The 8,257-nt window shown below is 44.6% G+C and overlaps 1 non-coding gene across 1 annotated transcript; it reads right to left on the reverse strand.

Moving 5' to 3' along the window:
* Positions 1 to 7,216: 7,216 nt before the first annotated feature.
* On the reverse strand, positions 7,217 to 7,288 carry Trnat-agu (transfer RNA threonine (anticodon AGU)). Its single transcript has one exon. It is a non-coding gene; the product is annotated as a tRNA-Thr (tRNA).
* Positions 7,289 to 8,257: the final 969 nt, after the last annotated feature.

An 8,257-nucleotide genomic window follows, 5' to 3' on the forward strand; every position in this document is an offset into this window, starting at 1 on the left:
TGCGCTTGCTCGTATTGTCTATGCTACGCCGGCCGCGCAGCGTTACGCTTTTTAACGCGATAGCGTTAAAGAGCTCGTATCGCAGAAATTCCGCCGTCGGCGTCGGCACCGTTGATTGTGAGCGAAAAATCATCATCTTGTCCGTGACCGAAAAATCGAAAAAGCTGCAAATAAAATAAATAATAAAAATGCTGGGTCCGAGTGAAAATCGAACCCAGGCCGTCTGCGTGGTAAGCAGGTGTTCTACCACACAGCCACGCCCCTGCTTGGAGCTGCACTGAAAGTAACTTTGATGCTTCCCAAAAATACGCGTCCTGTATGCAGGTGTCACAGTACTAGATGTAATATGGCAGTAATATTGCGTAGTACAAGCGTACATTGCCATCGGGCGTCACACCATGCCATTATCATAACGACTTGGTGGTTTAAAGACAGCCACCCATTACAAAAGGCACACACATTACTGCGCGTATTCCCTTAAGACAACGTAGTGGGTGCATCGCAACTTCGAAAAAGGTTCTCGCGCATAATTGCTCCTGGTTTAAAGCATGCTACCCATTACATGAGGCACACACCTTAGTGCGCGCATTCTGTTAAACACTCGTAGTGTTCGAAGTGCGCACTAGGGGCAGGATATTGCTATCGCATTCAACTCTTAAAGGCGAAGCTTAAGCGTCCCCCAATTTTTTAGAACGCTAACTGCGTAATAACAAAAACAAAACAAAAAAATTACGGAGCTTGCACAAAGCCGCGCATGGCATATTAAAGTGAAAATGGTCGATTCCGAAGTCTAATCTGGTTGTTTCTAGGTTGTTGCTAGGCTTTAGCAAGGTTAGTTAGACACGGATGTCCAAACTCCAGAACCAAGCGTTCGCACCTCTCATAGACCTACGGGCACGTCATCGTTGGCGTAGGCTTTCCTTCGCTTCGGGCTCTTCTCGCAGTTCCCGTTCCCTAGGATGACAGCTTCGCACTAGTCGTGCCAAGCCTGAAGGAAGACCGCAGCCGGAGGGCCTTCGTTTTTTCTCATCATTTTCTTTGTTTGTTCCTTATCTTCCTTTCTCTTTCACTTTGTTTCTTGTATCTATTTTGTATCTGTTTCGTCCTTTTCTACTTTATTCTTTTTCTAGCTCTATATATCTTCATTTCTTTTTCTACCCTTTTTTATGTGTGTTTTTTTTCCTTCTCTTTATTTCTATTGATCTTTCAACTTTTTCCCGTCTTTTTCTATCTCTGCTTCTGTTTCTCTTCCTCTTTTTTTCTATATCTTTATGTCTTTATTCCCATTATTTCATTGAAATTTTCTATCTCTTGCTCTGTGTATTTCTCAGTGGACCAGTGGGGAGTAGTGCGATTTATGTGGCACATAACAGTTCATGATGATGATGACAGTTTTCTGATAGGTCACAAAAAGTACGGGTGGCTGAAACAGGTTCGCTGGTAAAAGCATGGTTGATCCCTCCGTCATAACAATCAGTATGGCACGAAAGGGAGCCTTATCTTCACAGCAGTAGTTGGCTGTTTATTGCACCTTGATCTGTGAGAGCTTGCGCAATGTTTATTGGTATTTGGCAGCTATAGCACCGTTGGACGTAGATACCCCCACGTTGACGCCTAATGCACAGCTTCATCCCGACGACTAACGTGTCGGTTTCTTTCTCTTTCTCTCTCTTTCCATATCTTTCTGTCTTTCTATTTTTTGTCTTTTTTATTGATTCTTTGAAATTTTCTGTCTCCTTCTTTCTATAGCTTTCTCTTTTTCTTAGTGAAGCAGTGGTGAGTAGTGCGATTTGGCCAGTTTCTGTGGCACATACCCGTTCGTGATTATGATAGTTTTCTGGAAGGCCGCACAAGTTACGACTAGCTTAAACAGCTTGAACAAGAAGGGAAATCTGGGCTAGTTGGTTATAGTTCTTATAGTTGGTGATAGGTTATAGTTGGTTATAGTAAGCTGATCGAAAATTAAACAGCTTGGCTGTTAAAAATAAGAAATATTGATACAGTCTTTTTTTCCATAAAAACAGTGACGACTTTAATCTTGTGCTCGCACTTTCGTCAGCAATAAAGACCTTCACAGTCAAGCATCTTATCCCTTACAACTGGCGTTTGGCTCAATTATGCTTTATGTCATTTTTCTGATGAATATTCCAAATTTGTACACTTCCCCCACAGTCTACTATCTGCCGAACATTGTTTATTGCAATTTTTTTTTCATATGCTAATGCGCCTTTGTTTCTCATACGAGCTAGATCAAACGGAATTGTTTTCGAGCATTAATTCCTAGAATTTTGCACCCATTAAAAATATTGTGGCTTTCAACTGCATATCTCCCCCTAAACATCTCTCCTTAGGCCCGTATTCTGAAACACTCCTTACATCAGCGAGGGGGCCTTAACTGCTTGAGGGCTCCTTATCACGTGTTCTGGAACGCTCCTTAGTAAGGTTCCCTCACTGAGGCCCTCCTTGGTGCTCCCTCAAGTTAAGGTAGCTCTAGGGCTACCTTCAGACCCCCTTACCTAGCTACATGCACTGGAAGGGCGCTTCTCTGCAGTTCTTTGACAGCGGCAGTGTGTCCGATTTCGTATTTTCGATCGATGCCTTGTACTTCTGCCCAAGCTCGCTAGAATTATATCCTCGTCTTTGTTGGAAAATTGCTTGCCAGGGGTATTTTCGAACGTGCGCCTGAACGGCTGTCAATTTTTTTCTTTAAGATTGGGCAGCGCGAAGAGGACAAGACATTTTACAGGAATAGAAAAAAAAAAGAAGAGACTCAAGGAATGTGAAAACGTAGGACCCTTGATCGTCCACCGTTCGTTCTGGCGTCTTCCAGGAATGACAGTTCTTATTTGGATCAGACTAACAATGGCTTCTTATGCATGGGCAATCTTCACATGTCATGCAGGCTGCTTTCGCAATGAGACATATGCGGTCGTCAGGGTGGGAGAAATTACATTGGTCTTAGCAAACACAGAGATGCAGCCGCATGCGCTACAGTGTGTGCCCAGGAAACCCTCCTTTTCTTTTCTGTGGATTATCTCAGCTACTGAGATTAGTAATCCGTCGTGATACAGGCGTGTGACTAGTGCCTAAAAGTTGGCGTCTACTCTGTGGCAGCATGGCTAATTTCACGTGATTGCAGCATGAGTATTTTCACGGTGACTAATATCACGTCTTATGACAAGGGGCGATATGAATTCTTCAAATATTCCGACCATTTGGGACAACTCAGAATGGAACACCGAGGCGCCACATTGCAAAACTGCTAAGAAATGGCCCACATATATCTGAATTCTGTCAGGTTTTGGGTTCCTGGGAACCGCTGCTGTAGACTTTGTCGTTTTGCAAAAAAAAAGGCCTATCCACAAAGGCGCGATGCACGACCCGATAGACGCGCCCTTGTTTTGAATGTAAACGTGATAATTTACTCGTACATAAATTCATTGGAGCCAAAATTTTCACCAAAGTGAGGAAATTTCATAAGATACACACTTCTCGGTTATGAAAATCAATCTCGTCGATGTCTTCGAATCTTTAAACGATCTTTATTAATCGCTCCCTTATAACAGGCCGTTGAAATGCATCAATGAACGCAATGAGCTCCAAGGTTGCTCGACCATCCTGTTAATATCTGCCGCAACAGGCGAAAGTTAAGTAAACGGAAAAGGCTGTGCACCCATATCGCGAAAAAATAGTGTACACGTTATTATTCATCGTTGTGCACTAAAATTCTCGTTATGATTGCTTGAAAACGGACGTTTAGTCAGTATTTCACTCGTACTCTCGATCCCGGACTTGTGGAACGCGCGCCTTACTTTACTGAGGCGGCCCTTAAAAAAAGGTAGGTTGAAGGAAGCCTTTAGAATAAGCTGGCTCTATAAAGGATCTCCTTAAGATCAGAAAGCATGAAGAGCTCCTCAGGTAAGGCAAGGAAAGGGTCTGAGGTAAGGATCGTTTCAGAACACTAGCCTTACTTTTCTTCACAAGATCTATCATTATAAGAGCTATTTGAAGGACGCCCTGTAGTATCCACCTTGTTTCATATCGCCAAGGACGAATCATCGCTACAAGGTGGGCCTACCATCTTGTCGCGCCAGGTTATGCGATGATTCGTTTGTTCCTAGGACAAGTACCGTCTGGAACCATGTTCCTGACTACATCGCCAGCATAACGGATGAAGAAGGTTTCATAATCGGCTTACGAGGTGCCTTGTAACTTTTTCTCTTCGTTTTTTTATTGCACATGTGACTATTATTTTTCCCACTCCTTTCTGTAGTGCCTTCGGGCGCTCAAACTGCTTCTAATCAATAAATAAATATATAAATAAATATTGAGGAGCAGCAAGACCTGGAAGAAAGGCGAACCTGTGCTATACCTGTTGGTATTATATCGGTGGCGCTTACCTACACCGTGGCTGATGAACTAATACAGCAGCGAACTGCCTCGATCGAACGACGTTCGCGCGAAAGCAAACTTCGCCGAAATCTCCTCTCTCCAGTCTTTCTAAAGGTTTCCGCGTACACTTCCGTCCCCGTATTTTGAGGCGGCCGTTCCTCGCTGCTACTGGCAGTACGAACATAACAGATTAAGAAAGTCCAAGAGGGCGCCTACAAATTGACCTCCTTTCACACCAGCTGGTTTCTTTCCGGGCAGAAAGGCGCATATCGCGAAGAAAGCGCACCGTCTTTTACTCGCTGCGCCTGTTTTCTTGCAAGCAATCTCACCGTTTCGGTGGATGTTGTTTGAGTACCTTTTCGAGCTGCAAGTTCGCATTACGCAACTTCCCCCTCTCCTATATATAGATCGAACTAGATTGTTCCAATTGTATCTTTCTTGCGAAATTGTGCGCTGACTCGAAGTTATTTCTTGCGGGCAACGTTGCTCATCATAGGTTCTTAACCCCAATGTAATCAGATGTATTTGACATCGTTTTTCGACACGTAATGACCTTCTTAAATGAAAAAAGAAAAAGCTTACAGAGTCCCTTATGTGTTCGCCTGAGAGAACTCGAAGGCGAAAGTCGTCTTCTTTTTCTTCTCTGTCGATGTATTGATCCTCACACGCCCCCCTCCGAAAGCTTTCTGCACCAAACGTGGCTTTGCCCTGCCATCGTTTTCGGCCCATTTTTGACCAAACGACGATGTAAGGAGATGACGCCACTTGTCGACGTCACGTGCCGTCATCACGTGATGACTTTTTGCATCACTCGTGCTGACACCGGACGTCAACGCCGTCGACGGTCAATTTTCGCGTTTGATGAGGCATCTAAGGCTTCCGCCTAATTAACGACCAAGTTATGGCTAACGTGGTATATGGCTGCGTACCACCTTACTTGTACATTTATGCCCGACAACGATGTCTTCTCCGCAAGTGCACTAATATTGCGGCAAAGCCAGATTGGTTATTGTTAGTTTCTTCGTGCAATTGTGAGAAACGACGGAGCTATGATTATTGAGTGTATTTATTTATTTATTTATTTATTTATTTAGGTATTCATTTATTCATTTATTTATCGAACACTGCAAGGCATTGCCCGCTGTCGGGACAGAAGGAGGTGATTAGCCTTCTGACGTACTCCTGTTCGCACTGGGCGTAAGAGCAGCAGCGCTTTCTTAGTTATACATAATCGAAATACGAAATGCACAAGCTATAAAAAATTATCAAAGCAACAGTTTGCTTGAGCACAAAAAAATTACACTATCTCCCGCTAAAGGGGACCATGAGGCGATGCGAAGCCGGAGCACTCGCACGATCGCGTTCCGTTGGCGTTCGTTGTGCATGCTACCGACCTCGCGTCGTGGAACGCGAAGAGGGACGCTACGCGCGTCGTATCTTCCATCTAGCCTGGCCGTTAATTCTCACAGGGCGAGCGGGGAACGCGGTCGATAGGCGGGCGAGAGGGGGGCAGCGTAGAGGAGGAGAGAGAAGGGGAGGGGACGCGCATGCGCTCGAGCTAATCGCGGCGTTGCGCAGGAGAGAATTTCGGCATGTCTAGCCCGCGTTTCAGAGGAAGAGTGGAAAGGGGGAGGGGGGAGGGAAAGGGGAGAGGGGTAGGGAGAGGCAAAGAGGAGAGGGAAGGGGGAGAGGGTGAGGGGAGAGGGTGAGTGGAGAGGGTATGCGCATGCGCAGTAAGGGTGGTCACGCCGCACACCACCACCACCACCACCGGAATGAGCTCCGCCTTAAGATACTTCGCATTTAATATTTCTAGATTATACAATGTTATGATAAATTGCCGAGAGATACCACTAAACAGTACTGAAATTCCTGAAATTCATGCTCATCACAGGCCTTGCAGCACACAGAAAGAAAGCAAGTCACGCAGCCCTTACAAAACTGCGGTATGTGACGTCATGACGACGTCATATTGAGGTCATAAATATTGCCGATCTATGACGTCGTGGTGACGTCATTGCGTGATGATAATTTTTTCATCGCTTCGCGTTCACATTCACGGCGCCGATGGTCACTTTTCGCGTTTAATGAGGCATCTAAGGCTTTCGCCTTTATGAGCGGCGGTGCGCGCTTTCACTGGAAACATTTTTCATAATGTTCACTCGATGTCCGAACAGCAACTCAAGCACTCTATTCATAGGTCAGCGAGGCTTGGTTTTTTTTTCTATTCATTTCTAAGTGGCAGTCGTGTAACATTGTCGCTGTGGGCACTGTGCGTACTCGTGCGTACTGATGAAACAATCACTACCAAGCAGTATCTCATAGCCTTACTTCGAGTAAAGAAAAGAAATGAAGATTGAAGTTTATTCAATATTTAGTACATATAGAGAATATAAACATTTTAGTACAGAAAAAGGTCCCACAGTGCAAACACTGTAGGGGGACCTTATTATAATGGTAGAAAAAAATAACGCTACCTAACAGCAAAAATGAAAACAGTAGAATATTCATAGTGCGAAGTATTCATAGTACCAAACGGCGATGCGAACAGGAATATATTGTAAAACATAAAAGAATAGGGGACAGGGAACTGTAACATAATAAGAAGCAAACACAATCATACCACAGAATTGAAGTTGTGATAAAGAACATTCAATAAATGGTTCATAGATTAATTATGAACTTGCGAAGCTGATGTTTGAATGACGAAACAGAAAAGGTAATGAGAACTAACAGACAATAATGCCAAGGAAAATATAGGGGATGTTATCTGTAGTAATTAGAATATAAATGTGAAGAAAATAAAGTGGAAGAAAAGATAACTTGCCGCCGGCAGGGACCGAACCTGCGACCTTTGAATAACTCGTCCGATGCTCTACCACTGAGCTACGGCGGCGGTGAACCTCCCGTCCACTTCATGGGGTATATATGTGCAATTAAACGTGGGAGTGTTACCCCGTATTCTTAAACGCACCTTCACTCAACGCTTGTCCTCGACTTAGCCAAGTCAAGGGGAAGCGCCTTCCTTCACTCAAGGCGCCGCTGTGTTTCTTGAACTCTCCTCCACTTTTCCTTTGCCAAGGGACGCTTTGCCAATGCTCCCTTGACTCGAGTGAAACATGTGGGCCGAAAAAAGGCGTCTGATAACGAGAATATACGTAAACGTGGTTAGCAAACTGCTGTTTCTGCATAATGAACGTTTGCTTTTCTTAATTATTATTCTTTATAATTGGACATTATGGCGAAGTGTACACCATTAGATCGGTAGCGTAGCTTCCGTAAGCTTTGATCCGACAGAGTAAGCGAAACCCCAAATCTGGCAACAGTCGCAGCCCGGCTGCTAGAGCAACAGTTGCCTTCGCTTCGCTTTGTCTTTTGCTGATCGTTTCCATGTGCTTAATTTGTCTAATTCCGCACGCGTCTGTTAATCGCGGTTTATATTTACGGTAGTGTCTAGGTGTGAATCATTCGTGACCGAGCCTTCGCCGTGGTGACTAACGAACTACATGAGCGATGGCAAAAAGCGCAGCCTCTCGAGCGGACGATTTGTTGTTTTGTTTACCTTCGTGCTGCTGAGAGCCTTGTGATCACTGATGCAGCTACAGAACGGATTACGCGGGAGAGTGAGTCATTTTTACTTGGAATCATATTACACTGGTGTGCTTTGTGACTTCCACACCGCGCGGAGAGGAAGAATTACTTGTAGGTAAACTTGCTCTCGCTGCGGGAGTACTAGCACAGTTAATAATTACAGGAGCCTGTGCAACTGTTGTTTTCTTATCTCATTTTCTGGGAGCTTTAGCGCGACACTGTAGCAGTGGATCCGCTCCGTTCAACAAAAAAAAAAAGCGGTATGTACTGCTCG

This window comes from Rhipicephalus sanguineus, chromosome 3, assembly GCF_013339695.2.
Source record: "Rhipicephalus sanguineus isolate Rsan-2018 chromosome 3, BIME_Rsan_1.4, whole genome shotgun sequence".
Lineage (NCBI taxonomy): Eukaryota > Metazoa > Arthropoda > Arachnida > Ixodida > Ixodidae > Rhipicephalus > Rhipicephalus sanguineus.